Source organism: Pezoporus wallicus, unplaced genomic scaffold (genome assembly GCF_028554395.1).
Source record: "Pezoporus wallicus isolate ANWC-B61680 ecotype Strahan unplaced genomic scaffold, APGP_CSIRO_Pwel_v1 contig_3952, whole genome shotgun sequence".
NCBI lineage: Eukaryota > Metazoa > Chordata > Aves > Psittaciformes > Psittacidae > Pezoporus > Pezoporus wallicus.
In genome coordinates this window covers 7,023,573-7,045,216 of record NW_026635034.1, presented here as the reverse complement: position 1 = coordinate 7,045,216, position 21,644 = coordinate 7,023,573, and the positions used below count along the sequence as shown (strand labels likewise).

Here is a 21,644-nt window from a genome sequence, read left to right as displayed (position 1 = left end):
CTCACAGTGTTCAAGTCCAGGTTTGAACAGAGCCTTGGGCAACATGGTCTAAAATGTAGCATCCGTGCCCAAGGCAGGGGTTTGGAAATAGATGATCTTAAGGTCCTTTCTAACCCAACCATTCTATGATTCTATGATCAATTTCAAAATAAATTTACACATCAAAGCATATCTAAACCCAACATTAACAGTATGCTTCTCTACAGTATTCTATAGTACTTCCCATATTTCATTCTCTAGCTGACAAAGTTAAGTGTCTAGCATTATTGGAAGTAGTCTTTTTTTTAAGCTCTAAATACTCATTTGGAAATGAGCAAGCCTGAACTCCAGCACATTATGTATACACAGTTGCCTGGACTGCTATTTCTGTGCTCCTTCCTATCTACACACACTTTTGTAGAAGTCACCTAATGTTTCTGAGTTTGGCAGGGATGAGGAGAGAACTGCAAGGTAGGCACCAAGCAGATATTCATATATTAATTATTTTTACTACAGGAACTGTTAGTCAATATGTGGCTTCAACATTAAAAAGTCAAAGTCTGAAGTTTATTATGAAACCTATTTCATAACATCTTTTCCCTTCATAACACAAAATTCCGCAGAAGAGTCTGCCTGGAAAGCACTTTACCACTACTCTTAGTCAGTGTGGATGCTTTAGAGTCAGACACAGCAGTTTAAATAAACAGAAAATCAGTATTCCTACATGTGAAATAGCAAATACTTTGAGGTTTTTTCCACACAGGAAATTAATAGGCTCTTGAATAAGACATTCATAGCTCAACACAAGCCATCCATTACTTTTGGTAAGGGACAGTACAATACAGAGCCAAATAGATGTACCTTAACTACTAATGTACTGACCCATATTTAGAAGCAGTGAAGTTAAATTAGTGGGATCACCTGCACAGGCTGGTTAGCTTACCCACCCTGTGCTATGCAGAGATACCCCTCATCACAGAATCTGAAGTTCCATTTCCATCATCTGGAATGATTTTCAAAGCTTTAAATGCATCTTTGCACCTTCTCCCACTGAAAAAAATCTAAGCATACTGGTTTTCAGTAAGCACCATTTTAAACTATGTTCCTTTAAAACATTAAGAAACACATAAATGTGCTACACATGCACAGAAGGAGGAAGTCTAAAGCCTTCAGAAATCTATCTAAACACTGGGATCAGTGATTATTAAAGACTTTTGTTCATAGTAAAACTAATAATTTTTTCCTTTATTAGTTTGGCAAAGTGTTTGATTTGGCACCACATAATACTTTGTCTGCTTTGTAGCTATAATCCTGGAATAGTAACTAAATCCACAAGACTCTTGTCATTCTGCTCCATTCCTAAATGGAAGAGAATCACGACTATAAGCATTCCCTGTCCACAGGACATACAGAATATGTTTATATAAGTTAAACTTGAAAGTTCTATAACAAACACCTGATGCATTCCAGCAGTTTTATAACTTTTAAATAGCTGTGTATACATTAAATATATCCAGCAGACCGATTCTTAAATCTTTCATCTGTTTATAGACCAAATGACATTACTGTTCATTCCAGCCAAGTTTCTATTCCAGCCAAGATTCTACTAGAAAGTAGCAATAAGCAAAATTCAACTTCATGATTGCTTATATAACATTCCAGTATCTAAACAGCCAGAAAGCTAAAAGAACGCACAGTAATTTTTCATTTCTTTTCTGGTATAAAATTAAGAACTGCATCTTGAACTTTATCTGGGTCTATACTAAATGGAAGTCCTGCAATTGCTTTGAACAAACCTACTCCAATATAGCAAGAGAGCAGGATCCAAATTCACACAAGAAAGGATCATTTTGCTATGACAAAACAGTTTTCTCCTTATTTTCCAAGACAGGCTGTATTTTCTGTGGTTTATTATAAATTCCCCAAAGATACCCGGGGCTCATCAGCCTCCTACACACCATTAAAATAGGTCCTCCATTCCAAAAGAAACAGGAAAAGCAGTAGGAGACAGTACCAGTGATACTCTGTTCATGATAAAGCTGTTCTTTTCATTCCTCCTATATCATGAGCAGACAGTCTAAAGCTGTCAGGGAGTTGGAGTGAAAACATAACAGTTGACGTGAAAATGAAAAATAAGTGTTGATGTCTCATGAGCTAAGAATTTGGATCAAAGAGAATCCAAAAATATCAGCAAAGTTGTCTGTATATCATCAATATTCCTATGAGCAGATCCTCAGCTGGAGATCTGCCCCCTACACTTCATCCTGTGTACTAAGCAGATTTGTACAATGATTCTGTCTTTCCCCAAGACACAATCTTCCCTACAATCATATAGGAAAAAAAAAAGGGGGCAATAAACTCCAACCTATACAAAAAAAAACTTGTGTCAAATTAAATGCCATGCTATGTAAATGCCAGTCAAAACAGGACTGGTGTAACCAGGCATCCCAGTCCTAGTAACACAAAAGCAAGGAATTTAATGTTTTTTGCAGAAAGGAATACTTAAAGGCAGCTGGACAACTTGAACCATTTAGGTTGAAACAAGGCAAGTCAGGGAAGTACTGGCACATGGTATTAGTACAAGAGAACCTATTCTATCTGCACTAAGTGCCAACAGTGCAACATTCAAAAGGTCTGCAAATGGTCATTTTTGAGATAAAAAATATCCAGAGGAATTAAAAAATAGCAGTGGAATATACTTCAAAACACAGTTTCAGCTTTGCCAGTTCAGTAATCATTTCCAGACTGAATCCCTCTCACCTTCCATCATTTCTCTAATACAAGATACCCTTTAACAGGCATTCTACAAGGTTTGTCTTTGAGATCAACAGGGCATTACTTCAGCTTTTCTTTTTTGAGCATACTTTTGTAGTCAGAAAAGTGAGCTACATATTTTGAGTATTTGTGTTTTAAGAGAAAATAATTGTAAAATAAAATTACTCCTAGCATCTCAGAAGAGCTATGGGAGATAATTACAGAAATATACTTACAACTGTCAATAATACTTCTCTTTTGGAGAGAAGCTTTTATCCAAAGTGATAAAAGGTGACAATTTTCAGTATGCTGTGGTTGTTAAATAAGCTAATTTTAACAAGAACAAAAAAAAAGTTTAATGTTAGCAAATGTGTTCACAAGCTACAACATAATAAAAGCCCTTTATATTTTAGGTTTCCTAAACAATTGAGAGAAAATCATGATAAAAAAAATCCTTTTTTTTTTAAATTCTTCTAGTCTGATTTAAAGTTTTCTAAAGTACAGAAACACAGGAAAAAAAGATCAGAGTAACCCTTCAGTCAACACAGGCCCCCAGTATGAAATTTGTTAGGCAAACCCAAAGGAAGCTACTGTGAACACTGAAAAGAACTCAAGAAGCTCACAACCCTGTAAAATGATTTTGTTTATGGATATGTTGTGAGGCTGACAAAAGATGTTTGTAAGGAAAATAACCACAGTTATTATTAAGCTACTGTATATTCCACTGTGAGCCAAACACTGGGAAAAATAAAGTCAGCAGGAAGTTAGCTGTGCAGTAGAGATGATCCTGCAGATCAGAGATGATCCTCAAGTATCACAATGATGCCAGACATTGCCAATATGCACCACAAGTGACATCCATCATTGAAAAATTGCTCTATCAAAATAAGCATCTGCTACTATATCTGTTTATCTGAACACCTCCTCAGGTAGCCTAGAGTTCACAATTCTGGAAGTAAATATAGTAGCATTTTTTCCATGGCCTTTACTTCCTTTTGGCATAGTACCTTTTTTTGTAGGATCTAGCTCTTCCATTTATATACAAAAAAAATACACACAATGTACTGTTGTTTCAACAACTGTTTTAATATACATCTCTTGATTCAGTTTCTAGCCTAGTGCACCAAAAAACATGTAAGCAATACTTCCATACTAAATTATGTGCTTCATTTGAAAAGGTTTCTCAGGCACTCGAAACACACATTAAGAAACACACACAAAAAAACAAACCAACAATACCAAAGAACTCCACCAACAGAAAAACTTTGGTCATGACAACAGAACCACTTGCTTCGGTCAGGTGTTCTCAGAGACATGCTATGCCCAGTTACTTGGGTGAATTCTTTCCCCATGTTGAGTATATTTGGGTGAAATGAACCAGGCATCAACTCAGGTCTCTCTCCAAAGCAAAATTTGCAAGCAAAAACATCTGCGAAAGATTCTGAAAGACTCTGAAGAACAAAAAGTGAAGCATACATATGTACAACACCTTGAAGGACTCCTGTAATTACTAAGTTCCACTTTTATCTTTAAGTGGCTGTATACATGGACTATGACTGGCATCCAAGAAATAACACCCACGTGTTGTCAGAATTATTTTAGGTAAGGCCTCAACATGAACAGAAACTGCTGAATCATTTTTCCAAACACAAAACTATTTCTGTGTATCTCTGCCATTACAATGCAAATGCACATGACCTCCAGCAGGCTCTTCAGCTGCAAAAAAACACACACAGGTTTTCTTCCGTATTGTCAGTGACACAGCTTTATTTACTTGGTTGTATTCTGATCAGATAATCTTATGGTTTTATGATAGATTTTTGAGTCAATCATTAAATGAAACAAAGACTAAGACCATCAGTGCTGAGGGTGCCTGATTATCAGAACAGTCCTACAGTACACGACTCATACTAATTCTAGATATTTCATGTGAAATATAATGTCCAAATGAACTGAACTTGATAACCTCACAAAGTATCTTAGTTCTCCAAGGATAGAACAATGTTTCACCAATGTCTAGTAATTTTTCTAGGTAATTGTAAAACTAAAACTCTCACTAAAGTAACTTGAGTTAAAGCCAATGATGACTGAGAAACAGAATCCTGAAAATCAGCTTTATTTGCTTTCTGTGAAGCCAAAAATCATCATTTTGCATTTTAATTGTGCTCTACCCCTGGCAGTGTTCAAGGCCAGGCTGGACAGAGCCTCGGGCAACATGGTTTAGTGGGAGAAGTCCCTGCCCATGACAGGGGGGGTGGAACTAGATGATCTTAAGGTCCTTTCCAACCCTAACTATTCTATGATCCTATGATTCTAAACTGAGGCACTACTTACATAAGCCCATGATTAGCTATCTTCTTGGCATTACACCTGATGTTTGCTGAGAGACTGAAGAGCTAGCAGTGTAAAACATCAGCAATTCTGCATTGGCTCTGCCTTTCTGAATCAGACGCCTTCACTAGTAGGGCAATAGCAACACACTGCCAAGCATAAACTGGTTCAAAACCCAGACAGTACAACTTGGAAAACTTCTGTAAGAATCTCTGGTCATTGTAACAGCCAAGATTCAAACATACAGTTCAGCTTCAAACATACAGACATGTTAACTCAACTCATTCCTCACAAGAGGAAAAAGCCTGAACAGAAAAGATCATAAACCCGGGACAGATACCAAACTGATGATGAGAAACAGAAGTAATCCACATATGATCATCAGCAACTTTCTATCCATATCACATAGGTGACCATTTCCAATAACATTGTGCATAGATAGAATAAAATTTGCTCACACTAGATGTGAAAGACATGTACACCTCCAAATAGTACCCTTCCATCAGCAAAGACTGGATGTCTTTCAGAGGGGGAAGTCCAAAGAAATAGATGAAGTTCTTCTCTCACTGAGAACAACCTTACAAGAAAGGAGGTCCCTCCAATGACTGAGCACAGTCAGCTCAAACTGCTGAGCATCAAATCCACAATGTTCGCTTTTAAAGGAGGTTTTTGTATCCTGTTGCATAAAAGAGTCAAGAGCCAATATAAACTGAATCTTTTGCCGTAAAATAAAATGTGATCTCTTCAACTGTAGAGAAGTGAACTACTGCAGATATAAGGTTTGGGTAGAAGTTAAGGTCTTACCTGCTCAATCATAACAGCTAATTGGGTCTGTGCAATGACTCTTGCTCATATCCAGAAAGTTTCAGTGCCCTACATTCTATCATCTTTGCTGGGTAGGAAGGCCACTGCTACATGGTCATTTTCCATTATAAAACACTTGCCTCTGCCTCAGTTTTCTAACATTTAATTTTTGTAGGACAGTAACAAAAACTACAGTATTTCTTAAGAGACATGAAATCAAATTACAAAGTTCTGTTTTTGTCTACATAGCAACCGTGTTAACAGAATTAAGACAAAATCTAAAAATACATTTTAACTGTCTTCACAACTGGAAACATACCTTGTTCTAGAGATGACCTGAGTATCTTACAGATTACAGACTGACTGAAGACCCATCAGCTTCTTAACACCATATTTCTGTGTTTGGAAGAAAAAATAATCAGAAAAGTCCTAGCCAAGGAGAATCACTCTGGCATCAGGCATGTAGCCTCATTATAAGAATGTAAAGAGAACTCCAAATGAATGGGCTTTTGAATGCCTGGGCAGATGCACTTACAGTATTAATGCATATAAGCAGATATTTAAATATATTCATATATAGAATTGCTTTTGAAGACTGAGAACCCACATCATTTACTATAAAAGGACAGTGGATCTAAGCTCTGTATTATCCAGTTTTCAAACTATTTAATAACAGAATCTGTTGCTAATGAAAAAGCAAATATGTTGCCGTTTTGGCCAAATCTGTTAGAGATGTTTAAGTAACATTCACAGAAACAAAATACAAGAATAGAAACTGTCTATAATGTTGCTCTCAGTAAGGATCCTATTTATTCAAATTTCACTCCTGTGATGCAAAGGATAATTGTAATTATGACAGCATAAAAAATTCAAGTGACTGGAGTGTTTTTCATTATCACTGTGTGTGACTTACATATGTCACTAATAGCAGTATGATTTTAATATGGTGCGCTGTACAGAGACATTTTAAGAGAAGATTTGAATGAGAACTCCAAGCATCTGTTTATAAGCGAAAAATTTCATCTCACTTATCTGCCTATAACTGACTGCATTGATGGATGCCTTGTCCAGTGCATGTGGTGTACAACTGTTGAAAGATTAAGGGCAAGACATCAGAGAGGACAGGGAAAAAAAAAGATGCTGAGGATCAGGCAGTCCATCTGCTTTGGCCATACAACAGATACTATCATGTAACTAAGAGGCCAAATTTTAGTCTGCTTCAGCAACTGGGTCATCTAAAAAGCAGTTTCAAATTCTACTCACCAGTACACATTTAAGACTTTAATGAATTATCTTTGGATATATTGTTTCACTTAAAATACAGCAAGACAAAAGCGCGAGTTCCAGGTTTTGTTTATGCAACAGGCTCCTCAAGTATCACGTAAGATAGGATGTGTTATTTTTGTATCCAACTTAAAGAATAAATGGTTTGCTGACTATGAACTTAATACTACATAATGTGGAGGGCTGTAATCCCATGGGTTTTCATATCCTCTACTTAAAAATTTATATATAAATACACAAGCATGACAGCTAATAACAGTGCTTTTGTTTATTTTTAGATCTTTCAGAGAACACAAATACTCATTATTACACACAAGTCACCAGGAATCAAGGACAGCTGAAAAAGAACCCATGATATGTTATCTTTCAAGAAGCTTGCTGAGCAGCTTCTAAGAGTTCCTCCTTTAGAGCACACTGAAATGCCTGAGTTAAAGTACTGCATGGATTTCTACGTATGATGAGATGTCATAATCAAGAAGATGAGCTACAGTAAGAAGCTACAAACAGCTTGGATAATATTTTCTCAGCATAGCACTACATAAGAAAAAATAGGAAGTCTTGAAGTTACCAGCAGCTACCTTGTTCTTAAGTGGAACACAGTTTCATCCTGTAAAAGTTACAGATTTCTAGAAGAATTTGTATGTATTTTCACCTAGCTTGGTTTAAATACATAGGAAATTAACCAGATGATTATCAAGTTTTAACTCAAGAGTTTGCCACTATCACTTAAAAACATCTTGACATTTCTCAGAAGCATTTTTCCATGGTTCAAGCAGCCCAGTTACAGGTTAAAGGGCTGAATCCTGCAACTATTCAGGCTATAAGCCTATTTTCTGAATATATATACTGCTCCAAGTAAGTTTGAAGAACCTTGTCTTATATTCCTGGGTTTGAACTCTTTGGCTACAGTAAGCTCTTTCTTACCATTTCTAACGCACATTGTCAATACCTATGTTGTATAAAAGAATATTCTCAGCCCAACATCCAATAGCCATTACATTTTTAAGTCTTTCTTGAAGCTGGTACCCATAATTTATTTTTGAGAAACCATTTGCTAATACAAGCTTTTTCCTCCCATGCAAAGTGATCTATTACTGTCAAATTTTCTATGTGACTGTTACACATCAACAAACTGGAAAGCAACCTAGCTTTTCAAATTGGATGTCTTCCTTTAAATAAACCATACAAAGAAAATTAATGTATTGCTTTTTCATTCAAATGTCTCCCTTCATGATCAACGGCTGATATTCCCCACAAACAATTTGTGGTATCAGAAAGTTTGTCTTTGACATAATTCTAAAAATAGTATTTGTTCACAGTTATTAGATAGTGACATCAAGCAAAGCCTTGAACTGGAAACTTGACAACAGTGAGATCAGCAATACTGCAGGATTCTTTCAGAACCTAGCCTTGTGGCTGTCAGCTCAGAAAAAAAGTTCTTTTGTTATGTTTGTTATTTGTAGTTGTTTAGTGACACTTAGCATCTCCATAGATACTAAAGACATAACCAACTTGAGTATTCCGCTGTGTATATTTTTCCTGCCTCCTGCATGAAAAACAATGCTGCTGCTTCCACTTACCCATGGCACCCCACCATGTACATTGAAAGGTTCCAAGGGAAGTCTACATTGTGTTTAATTCAAGTACTTAAGTTTTGCATAGAAACAATCATGTTAGACACACAAAACTCTGATGGTGAGCCGCATAATGTGAGATAAATACATTAATGACTGTGTAAGCACTCTGATAACACCACAATTGCAGTTGTAAGAGAGAGGGAGCTTATTTTAGTTTCCTGTCAAGTACATTGCATTAGTGTCTTCTGAGTCAACATAATGCTTATGCAGTAGGCACCGAGAGTAGAGCTCTGTTTAGGTAGCTATAATAGCTGAATTTCTATAATGAACAATAAACTTTTCAATTAAGTTGTGGCTTTGGAGACAAAAATGTTTCTCATGGATTTCCTGTGCATCTACGCTGCCTGTAAGGATACAAACAGAGCAGATAACTGTTTCTGGGTTTAATTTCATGCACCCTACTAAGCTCTATCTGCCACAGCCAACCTGTTACTTGTACATATTTCGTCTAAGATTCAAACTAGTTTGAGTTTGTTTACACTACATCTTTAATATTTCAAACATTTCTTAAAAATTGGAACAAATGATTTATCTGTTTATCCAGGAAGCTCCATTACAATCACAAAATGCAAACATGGCCAATTGGTGTTTCCTCAGCCACATGAGGCCTTCAGCAGCTCAAGTGAAGCTCTAAAAATGTGGTTAAATCGCTCAACTAGCACACAGCTGCCCTGAGCTACTGAATATTCCAAACCTACAGCTCTTAGTTTCCACCCATAGAATAAATATACTGTCCATCTCTCATTAGCTGATTAAAAAAAAATCTGCAAAGTTCTGATATCCTTGAGTAAAAGGATGCATGTTCGAAGTATTTTCATAATGTTACTTCATATCATTATTGGAAAAAAGTACTATCTTCCATGACACTTCCTTTTTAAAGTATTCTTTTTATACATTTATAATACCACTTTCATTTCACTTGGCTACTTTAGGACAGGGACCACTCCTAACTTCTTGTCCCGCCTCCATCTCTACACGCTGCCTGACTACCAAACATGGCCTTTTTCACTTCTGAAATTCTCCTAGAAGAAAATGCAGTTTCTTCTCTACATCACTTATATTTTTCCCTACTTCTCAAATCTTTCCAGTGTCAACTTGGCAAAAGTTCCCCAGCATACTGGAAAGAATCAGTCATCTTTAAATTACCTTTAAATACCCATAAATGCAGAACACAAATATTTATCTTCATTTGTTTAAATCTACTGCGTTAACTGAGATACAATACATAGATCAAATTTTGTTCAGAATGAAAAATACAATAAAAATACATTAAAGAAAAAAATGGCAGTTACATCACCTGTAAAACTGAAAGAAAGAAATCAATATTTTTCAGAACATGCATCAGTATGGCAGCTAAAATATTTTAAGTTGTAAGTTAAGTATTATGGGTATTTTGTAATTGTTCCTTTATATTTCAATAATATCTATGGCTGTATTTAAGAAAGAAACAATTGCAATTCTAACTTACTTGAGTTTCATTTTTAAAGTACTGGAATGCTCTGTATTACCTACATCTTCGCAGCAGCACCAGGGTTTTGCATAAGGAAATGCACATGCTTGGAAAAAAAGGATACTTACACTCTTTAACCGAGATTAACTCTCATTCCAAACTGCTGTAATTACAACAAAGCCTTCCTGCTTTTCCCAGCAGTTGTCATTGCAAGGCAGGTGAAGGGCAAGTATGCTAAAAGAATTATCAAGCGTAGCACAAGCCACATAGGTTCACTTGCCCACACAAAAAGGCACTTTGTGGTTCATTTGAATTCTGTTTAACTTTTTAAAAGAAAACTTCAGCTTAACTGCTACAAGAGCTACAAATTCTGATTTGTAAGAATGGGTGAAATCCCTGAAAATAAAACTTCTTTCCATATCCTTTTAGAATATACTTTTCACTTATATTACTATTCTATTACACATTATCCTCCACCCTACTGTAATTATATTTTTTAAATAAAGTTCTTTCAAGAATTAGCCACAAAAATAAAAAAAACAAGTTATTCACAGATCCTTTTACAGTGTATATGAAGACAAAGAAAGTTGATCTCAGATTTGTTCTTTTCCAATTCTTGCAAAAGTATCTGTTACAATGTACAAAAGCATCATCCAAGCTGTCACTGTGAACAGGAAATAAGACACAGAAACCCTGAACATATTACAATTTCCTGGTGAGGCACCAGCACATCCCCAAGGTTAAGGCTCTGGAATCTATGTACTCTTGGTTCAGAAGGCTTGAACATGTCTGGCTCTGAGCTGCTAAATCATGCTATTTAGCCAAGCATTTTCACAATGATGTCTTTCCTTTGTCATTTCTAGAAGTCAACTATAGTTGGCATTTTTTAATACTGCTTTCTAATCTCCATTGTAAGATATTTTTATAGAAAATGACGTGAGTAAAAATCTGTTTTACATTAGCCTCACATAATGCAATGCATAATACAAAGAACATCAAAAAATGTTTCAATTACTAAAATATGTTCAATTTCAGAGGTGCATTTTTTCAACCAATCATTCAGAATTATGAGGGAATTTAAAGCTAGGAGACTCACTCTATACCAAACCTGTGATGTACTAAAACATAGGCATCTACTTTGGACAGGCATTCTTGCAACAGGTTTGTACCAGCCAGCTCTGTACTCCCCCTCTCTTCTATACAATGTCATTCTAGTAGATGGATACCCCTACTTGGAGTACTGGGTGCAGTTCTGGTGTTCTCAATGTAAGAAGGACGTGGGGCTGTTGAAGCAAGTCCAGAGGAGGGCCACAAGGATGATGAGGGGGCTTGAGCACCTCCCATACAAAGACAGGCTGAGAAAATTGGGGCTGTTCAGCCTGAAGAAGAGAAGGCTACGTGGAAGCATCACAGCAGCCTTTCAGTACCTGAAGGGGGCTTACAAGGATGACAGAGAGGGACTCTTCAACAAGGACTTCCATGACAGGACAAGAAGTAACAGCTTTAAACTTAAACAGGGGAAATTCAGGTTAGATATAAGGAAGATATTTTTCACCATGGGGGTAGTGAGGCACTGGAACAGGTTGCCCTAAGAAGTCCTAAATGTGCCATCCCTGGCAGTGTTCAAGGCCAAGCTGGACAGAGCCTTGGGCAACATAGTCTAGTGTGAGTCCTCCCTGCCCATGGCAGAGGAGATTGGAACTAGACAATCTTAAGGTCCTTTCCAACCCAAACTTTTCTATGATTCTATGATATCATATGATTAATAGGTCAGGTCTTCAGCTCCTCTTTAAAAACAAAGACATGAAAATAATCATTTTTATCTCCCTGTTTCCACTTTTTTCAGGATTAATTCCTTCTTTTGTAAATACAAATGCAGTATTTCAGATTAAAAAATTTAATCAACAAATGGAAGACAAGACATTTAAGGGAATTCTAAATTAAAATCATGACTACTAATGACTTCACAAGCTGGAAGTATTCTAGGTTTCTAATCTCATCCTAGACCAGAGCTTTTAGCAGGGCAAGTTAAAAATGCATTCTCATAGAAGAAAATAATATGATCACCATGCATGAGAGAAATATATGCATATAGGAATTTTTCAACAGGTGCTTCCACAGTAGGACTCCACAAACTTCACACAAATACGTTTTGAACACATACATACTGTTCTGTGCAAAGCAGGCATTCTTCCTAGACTGGCTGCCAGGGCTCCATCCAACTCCCAATAAAGTTGGTAGGATTTTTCACATTATTTCTCTGGGAGATAACCAACATCCCACTGAGCAGCTGCTTCTGTGGAAGAAAAAAAAAAAGTTGTCTGTAAACAATGAAGCAAATACAAGTCTATAAATTAGCACCTTAATTCTCAACCCCTTGCTGGGTAACACAGCAAATTGCTGGTTCAGATCTACATGCATGCTATTGCTCAGACTCATATTTTAATTAAACTTGCAGAAAGCAGCTCTGGCTTATCCAGCTTCAGAATTCACTGAAGTGAATTTAGAACTTTGAAGAGGTATGGCAGAGTCTGAGCTCTGGCTTTCTTATGTGAAAACAAAAATCACAACACTAATATCACAACTTCAAACAGCTTTGAAGAAAAAAGTGAAGAAACAAAGCATTTAGTGGGTAAAACACATCCATTGTATGTCTCAAGGAAAAGTGGTTCTACTGAGATCTTTCATTTCCTGAAAGATTGGAAAAATAGGAACAGAATCTTTAGTTTTATGAAAGGATTTCTTCAAGACCAGATCTTAGAACATTTAGAGTAAAAGAGTTGATCTAGAAAACACCTAATCCTCAGATCCATTTAATCAACAGTCATTCAGTCTTTTCAATCAATGGGAGGAAACTATCACTTATGTCTTATGAGTCTAACTTTCTAGTCATTATTTACATGAGCTAACATGCTTTAAGGATTCCTTATGGACATCTTGACTAAAAGTTACTTTATTAACAGTGTACTCAGTCATGTGTCATTACACCAACTTACTTCACCAGATTATCGCTCTGGACTCTAAACTGTGGTTCTCCTGAATGCTAAGTTTAATGTAGTGGTTATTTATCTCAAAAGTTTCAATTTTGTAGAATTACCTGCAGTGATGGGGGAGAAGATTCCTTCTAGATTAATTTAGATGTAGTTTAGAGTATTTCTTTGAAAGGCAGAGATTGCCAAGAATTTCCTAAGTAAAGAAACTGTTGTATTCAAGAACAGGTATGGATAGCAAAGATAATTTTTTATTAATACTTTGACAATTTTAATAATTCTACTTTTAATGCTACACCTTCATGAAATGAAGAACTACAAGTTTTAACCAACTGCATCCCAGAAAGGAATAAATTCATACTCTGCTAACCAAATTCAACAAGAACATTTTAAGTCATAATCAGATCTACCAGACTGGATGTAGCTCCACTAACCTCAATAGGTTAATTATTTCACTGATGTTGCTTCAGAGACCATAGTTCACCACAATAACAAACAGCTGTTTACCATTAGCAAGATTCTACTTGACAAGTGGCTTTATTACTTTTTAATTATGCACTTTAATCTTACACAAACTTTAATCATCATTTTCAATTACAATCAAAACTATATTTGACAGGAACCCCCTTTGGGAGAGATTCTGGAAAGGCAACATTTCCTTCAGGCTACCGATGTTCACGATGCTTTTGTTGCAACAGCAATTTGGGCGACGTAGTAAGACAGGCCTAAACTGATGATGTTAGCTTGATAGGTTGAAATACAAAAATCAGTCCCCTTCTCAGCTGTTTAAGGTTTTTTTGGGGGTGCTAACCAAACCACAGGCTGCCCCCATTGTCACTACCAACCTTTACTTCAATGGAAGTATTAACTGCATAAGAAGTCAGAGGCCTAAACATTTGAGGAAAAAGGTATTTCTATTGCAATACTTCCAGACTTTCCATTTTCAGTTCTTCTAAGTCTATTCTTACTTCAATACATAGTGGTCATATAATACATACAGTGACAGGAAAAGGACAATAGCTTCAAACTGAAAGAGGGCAGATTTAGATTAGACATTAGGAAGAAATTCTGCACTGTGGAAGAGTGGTGGAACACTGGCAGAGGTTTCACCTGCCAGAGCCCAGAGAAGCTCTGGCTGCCTCATCCTTGACTGTGTTCAAGGCCAGGTTGGACAGGGCTCTGAGCAACCTGGTCTAGTGGAAGGATTTCTACACATGACAGGGGGATTGGAACTAGATGATCCTTAAGGTCCCTTCTAACCCAAACCACTCTGCGATTAAGCTGAAATTTCAGAACAAGGTAGGTATCTGAAACAAACCATTTTCTGTACAGGTATAGTTAGGCAACTCCCTAAAGCACCTTTAAAGCACAAGGTAAGATCTCAAAACTATTATTATCAGTAGAATGTTGCTTAGTTACTTCCAAAAAAAAAAAAACTATTTAACTTAGGATCAAAGTCTAATTATGATCTCTGCATCATAGCACTAAGTTAATCCCATTACAGACAGGATAGGATGCATTTGTAATTCTTCCATCAGGAAAGTAACCAGACAAAAGGAATGCTCCTTTGTTAGGAAAAAAAAGAGATCCTGGCAGCAATTTCTCAAAATACAACACTGCTGCAGTACTTACAAAAGAACAGGGTGGCCTCAGTAACACCTTAAAGCTGATTTAAACTCAAGGTAACTGCATAGTTGTTCCTTCAAAGTCATTAATGTCTCTAAATCATTAATGCAGGTAGTAACTCCTTACTTCTTTGAAATGTCTCTCTGCAAGTTCACATTTACTCTCTCAAAGGCCAGAGAAAAAACACACATACAGATTTCAGGTTATTGCAAATGTAGTGATAATGTTGATTTACAAACCTAAACATCTGTTTCCAAGTATTTGGTAGGCAAGAAATTCAATTCAGTATCCACAGCACTAGCTAAAAGAACAGGTAACTGATTTTAAGCAACATATCCATGTACTAAGAACCTGGCAGACTTGGTACTCTTCTAAAGGGTATTAGCCATTGCTAAATGATGCACTTAAGTATTTGGTTACATCTACTACTGATGCAATAGCTACGAATTCAATAATAACTAAGAATATTACAGAAGATGTTACAATAATTATATGTAATACCACTATTTTAAGTTTGAAAGGTCTATTTTATGCTATAGATACTGTTTTAAAGGAACAGTTTGAATCATCACCTTATTGCTTAAGGAAATAATGGAAATAAACAAGATGTTTTGTTCACTACATTCTGTACATTGTACTATATACTTGAAGCTCACAAAACTACAGCACTATGGACACAAATAAGAGAATGCTATTTTAAAGGAAAAAGATAACCATTTTATTAACAATAATATAATGACATTAACTCACTATGAAAGGAATGAAACCTAGGCTGAACCTAGGTTAGACTGGACTAGATTTGTCTGAGCCCATCCACTACCTTTCAGTTTAAGGTTACAATAAAAGACACTTAAGTACCTGCCCCTACCCTAAAATCAAGTCAAGAGTAGGCTGCTCATGAAATCAAATGATTGCTTAGACAGGGCTGGCCAAGTTTCTTGAAGGATATTACTAAGTAGTAAGAATTCCTTGTGTGGCCTCCAGAATATCTAAAAGTTCTGTCCCTCATATACTCACTGTAGGTGGCATGAACACCAACTTATAAATGACAGACTCCTGCATTCAGGAAAGAAAAATTGTTAGTTGTGACTAAAAAAGTGCATCTAAGCAATACGCAGCTCTAGCCACAAGTGATGTCTAGCTAACTGCTGTATTTTGAAAAACAGACCAATGCACCTAGACTTTTTATTTATAACTGTGTTTAAGCTGTGCTGTCATCCACAAGTATCTGCCCAGCCCTCTCAGTTTTCACAGGAAAATTCTAACAAAGAAAATTGGTAATTTCATTCCTCCAGGTACTGCCAGCTTGCCATTTAATTACAGTTCTATCCTTTTTTCAAACCAATACTGATACCAGACTGCTTCTAAGCAATCAAGCTTGTGTAAACTAGCAACTTTTGCTAGATATAATGCTATTTCAAAAAATTCTGTTGCCAAATCCCTGAAGACTATAAAGAAAGAATCGGTAGAGCAAACAATAGATGCTTTCATCAAAACAGAATAACATTAAAGACAAATGTAGCACCCAGCCTGAGAAACCAAACATGACCAATTTTCATTAAGATATTGACAATTTAAATCAACTTTTAGAAGTGCAGTATACAGACACTGCTCCACCTGGTTCACCATTTTTCTGCAGCACTCTGTTTGAACAACACATGAAGCAGTATTTTCTCAAGTCTCACCCAGAGAGACTATATAACTATTTGAACGTGCTGCATCACGTCCCCAGAGTGGTACATTAAACAGTAGGAAACTTATAAACCACGATTTTCAATTTTCAGTTTGACATGTTTTGTAGATCGTACCCCAGCCAGAGATTCAGCCTCTTGGAGCCCAAACAACCAAAACCATACAAATTTTATAACTATTGAGAATGTTGATTTATTTTTGAAAAGGAGGAATCCTATTAGACAACAATGTTGTGACTTCACAGGAGTATTCAAATCCTAACTTTAGACATCAAGATCTGATGCTGGATTTTTCAAGTTATGTCTTGTTTTGGATCGACTCAGGCAGAATATCCTGATGCTTGGGTTATTTAGTTTGGTATCTTACACTTGAAGCCATTTCTGGTATTTGGACAATAATGAATCTGTGAATCTCAGTGAATACCTGGGAATCATTACCATAATGAACCACTTCATATAAGCTCACAGTAGTTGAATTAAGTCAGATTTATGATTTTATTTATTATCTGCCATTATTCAAGCTTTAAAACATTTACAGCAAGTATATTGTGATGGAGCAGCAATAACGCCCACGTGAAACACTAAGGAAACACAGCCAGCAGAGATTCCAACAACTTCAGTAAGAAAAGCAAATGGCAAAGATGAAAACTCTTGCTATTTGGCATCTAACTTGAAAGCAAAAAAGCAAATACTTCTCCTCAAGGAAATGTAAAAATATCTTCACCTACAGAGCTGGATGCAAGTACTAAAACCACAAATGAAGCAAAGACATTGAAGATGGAGCATCACAAGCAATAATTTACTTCCCATTCAGGCCCAACCTACTCAACTAACACCCAGAAATCTGAAAATATGACTTATTTTTCTGTGAATCTTGTACCTCATCTTGTTTAAAAAAAAAAAAAAAAAAAACGCCAAAAACAATAGATCTCCCAACTTCCATAGTCAGGCCTAGAAGAAGCCAAGCAAACAAGCAAAGTCAGCCATTGAAAATTCTTCCTATAGTCTTCTTTCATTACTGTTATTACAGAACTTGGATGACATTCAAGTGCTGGCAGTTAAATCAGTGTGTTTTAAAAGAGTATCTAATTCTTTGAAATATTTTGCATTGTACTAATTTCTGAGCTATGGAACCCTTCTGACAATGCTGGAATCATTCCCAAGTCCTCTCTAAGTTGTAACTGGCTCACATCAGTAAGCTCAGTAATCAAAGGTTGGAGTGGGAAGTAGAAAAGGTGACTCAACTCATTCCAGAGCATTAAAAAATTTGAAACAGCAGTAAATGGAAATAAAGCAGCTTAAAAAAATACAGACACAGAAGTGAAAACTCATACAAACCTAGGATAATTAACCTAATTTTAAAGGATGATGACAAGGGAAAAAATGTTGATATTTAGGCATGACTATGTTCCGAGATCTTTGTTTTAGCAAAGGGGAATGCTGAAGGCATAAGACTCTTCCCAAAGGCAAAGAGTAAAACTATTATACTACTCAAAGACAATTGCTCCTACCAGCAGCTGGATTGACTGTCTCTCCAAAGAGTTCCAACAATTTTTCTCCAGCTAAAGCACAAGAAATGTGCTTAAATGTGGATAAAGCATAAACAGTTTTTCTGATATATGCCAAACTGATAATATCTGTAGAATCATTCATGCTCCTGTAAATGCATCACTAAGAACAAGTTTGCAGGTTTTTGTTCAAAGAACTCCTTTTTCCCCCTCATACTGTCTTTCCTTCTTTATACTACTTATTCCAAGATTTCTGACCTTTCTTTGCTGTCTTGGTTGTTTTCTACTTTGAAAGTTATTTGTTCCTCTTAAGGAAGACAGATGACTTCTATTAATACTGTAGTGTATTTGATGCCGGAAAGACAACTGGTATAGCAGAAAAAAAAATAAATACATTGTACTCTTTTCAGAACACAATAGTTTAAGGGAATTCAAGATTTATCACTGCATGTGGCATATCTGTATCAAATTATTAGTACTAAGTTGAAGTCAGATTTTCCAACATGATCAGCATTTCATGGGCAATGCCAAGACCTCAGTTGTTGAAGGAAGTTAAAGATGCTCATATACCTCCCACATTGGCCTGCCAGGTTGGATTTGGGTTTTTTGTTGTTTTCTTTGGGTTTGGTTTTGGTTTTATTTTTGGAGGGGTAGTTACTTTATTTCTAAGCAATATGCTTAATTCTCTTCCTGCAGTGAGCAACTGTGGTCTCATTTCCATGTAAGTATACGGCAGCAATGCCATCTTGGTAAAGTCAAATTTTCAATTTTCTTTAATAGGCTACTGCAAGCTGTGAATTATTTTTACTACCTTTAATCAGCCATGCTTGTGACCAAGAATACTTAATACAAAAATAAACATGTATGAAACTAAATCACAGTTATTACCACTTCTAGAAACCTTACCCTCCTTTTACAACCAAAGTGGAAAGCATATGAAGAAAGTTCTGCTTAATCCTACTCAGTTTAGGACCATCATAACCAGTGTTTTAATATGTTCCTGTATGAATCAGCAAGACAAGAATGAAGGAAATAATTTTAACTAAATTTCCAGGCAATGAGAGAATAAATATTTTTTCCAGCAGTACATTTCTGTGATACAGTGATCATTAAACAATCCACATTAGCATTTCCAGCCAGCATATTGTTTTATAAAAAAATCATCTTAACCATTTTTAATGCAAATATATATCAGCAATAAGTTTAACTGATTAACCATCAAGTAATTGAAAAAGGAGATAAAGTATTTGATCTCTTTATGGAAATCACTCATGAGAAAGAGCTTACCTAAAAACTTCTTCTCTATGAGGTATTACTGCACCAAGTTAGTTTTCACAGAAGGAGACCCTGACAACCTGCAGAAGTGAAAAACAGACACTTTAGAAATTTACTGAGTAATGGAATATAGCACCATTCTATTTCAGAATTTCAGACAATGAAATATATTCCTAAAAGCACTTCAGACACTAGAAATTATAAATGAAACTGACCTATGTTGTTGGGATATGTAATCATCACTTTAACATTATTAAATTGATGTTCTGATCTTGCTAAAATTTATTAGAAATTAACTACTTGGCAACAGATAACTAAAAAGCGTTGCAGAAACAATTTTGTAGAACTTCACGTGCAGTCACATTCAAAAGCTAAAAAACACTGCTACACACAAGCACAGAACTTGCCCCAGTACCAGAACTTGTACAGGCCAAAAGTATAATAAAGTATTTCAAATAAAGAATTTGTAAAGAATAGTTCTATTCAGGGATTATGCCCCTCACACAGTAACACTCCCAAGAAAATAATTTTTACATTAATGCTTTGTTTCTTGTACTTTTCCTAAATTTTTGTATAAAAGCATAAACAAAATACTAAAGAATTGCTATGACAATAAGCTTTGTAAGGACACTGTATGTTGGGACAAGCACACAAGTTTCAGTGCATCTCCAAAAATAGTAATAACCTTTAATAACAAGCATTGTTTAGAGTGTGTGCTTCATTATTTAAAAAAAATTTAATAAAATATTCTGCATCCCATTCTCTAAGATAATTAAGTCAATTACTTTCAAGCAGAAACTACCACCCCTTTTCTGTCCAAAGTTGTTTCTCTGACAAATAATACAAAAATAATACATAAGTAGTATTGAAAAGGCTATCTTTCGCCAAGTATGCAGTCAAAATATTGTAAGAGCTCACTGTTACTAATACAGTTCAAACATATTCACAGAGTGGTTTGGGTTGGAAGGGACCTTAAAGCTCATCCAGCTCCAACCCCCTCCCACAGGCAGGGACACCTTCCACTACACCAGGTTGCTCCAAGCCCTGTCCAATTTGGCCTTGAACACTGCCAGGGATGAGGCAGGCACAGCTTCTCTGGGAAACCTGTGCCGGTGCCTCACCACCCTTGCAGTAAAGAATTTCTTCCTAACATCTAATCTAAATCTAGCCTCTTGCAGGTTAAAGCCATTCCCCCTTACCCTGTTACCACATGCCCTTGTAAAAAGTCCCTTTGCTGTGTTGGAAGGAGACTCTATCAACCCCTCTACATACTTGAGGGCTGCTCTAAGGTCTCCCTGGAGCCTTCTCTTCTCCAGGCTAAACAAGCCCAGCTCTCTCTACTTGTCTTTATAGCCAGCTCTCTCTGCTTGTCTTTATAGGAGAGGTGCTCCAGCCCTCTGGCCATATTTGTGGCCCTCCTCTGGAAGAGTTATCTTTTCTGAGATGGAATTTTGAATTTAATACTCTTCTGTAAGAAACTTGATTTTTTTTTTTTTGTTATACTTTTAAACCTCACACATCACCACAAAACAGAACTGTTATTCACCTATTCAACATGCTTCAGTCAGTTCTACTTGCTTTCCCTTACTCAGAGGGCTGAGCCATTAGAAAAGGGAATAAATAAAAATTAAAAAAAAAAAAACAGGGGGGGATGAACATAAACATTGAGGCTCTCATGTACTGTCTATGAGTAGCTAAAGCCAATCCAACAGCTCACTGGTACTAAACAGATCGATTATACTTTCCTCATCAGTAGCCAAATTTGGTATCAAGCCTGGCAAAGCACAGCTCACAAACCTAAGCCCAAAGAACCTGAACAACTTATCCCCAGGAACAACAGCTAAGACTCCACATCCACAGGTAAGCCAGAAAATCAGTCCCATACAACAAGATCCATACCTATACCACAACTAGTTCTAAAGAGATACACACAGTGTAAGAGAAGCCATCACTGAGTAACTATCCAGGCCTGATGTTAAATAGAGTGCCACTCTCATGGGCAGAGGTGTAGATGGAGGCCCCAGGTGAGCCTCCTCAGGGTGATTAAGCCCTGTCAGTGCATTCTGAGCCATGACAGGTTTTAGGAACAAAACCAAAAGAAACAGAAATAAACAAAACCAAACCCACCAAAGTCTTTTTAACACCATTAACCACTGAGCTTCCCTTCCTAAAAGCAGATTGTTTCTCATGCCAATACAACTGGATTCATTGCTAATGCATTTATCTAATTCTACTGTCCCCAAAGAAGAAGGACTTTCATAAAAGTACTTCAAACAGGACAAAACATTTTTTTCTTTACAGCATGGAACCCGATT

At 36.3% G+C, this 21,644-nt stretch overlaps 2 long non-coding RNA genes across 5 annotated transcripts in view; one reads left to right on the top strand and one right to left on the bottom strand.

The window, feature by feature from the left end:
• LOC130592617 (uncharacterized) overlaps positions 1–8,399 on the top strand; it is a 22,239-nt gene extending 13,840 nt beyond the window's left edge. For both annotated transcript variants that reach the window (XR_008970597.1, XR_008970599.1), the window contains one exon: positions 7,440–8,399. This is a non-coding gene — a long non-coding RNA (uncharacterized LOC130592617). The remainder of the gene's footprint in view (positions 1–7,439) is intronic.
• On the bottom strand, positions 3,832–21,644 carry LOC130592625 (uncharacterized). Of its 3 annotated transcripts, XR_008970611.1 has the most exons (5): positions 20,529–20,640; positions 19,342–19,409; positions 6,188–6,264; positions 5,547–5,740; positions 3,832–4,449 (listed from the first exon to the last, which is right to left on the bottom strand). It is a non-coding gene; the product is annotated as an uncharacterized LOC130592625 (long non-coding RNA). The 3 variants fall into 3 exon arrangements; XR_008970606.1 differs by lacking the exons at positions 3,832–4,449; positions 20,529–20,640 and adding an exon at positions 21,457–21,644 and having other exon boundaries at positions 5,324–5,740; XR_008970605.1 differs by lacking the exon at positions 3,832–4,449 and having other exon boundaries at positions 5,324–5,740.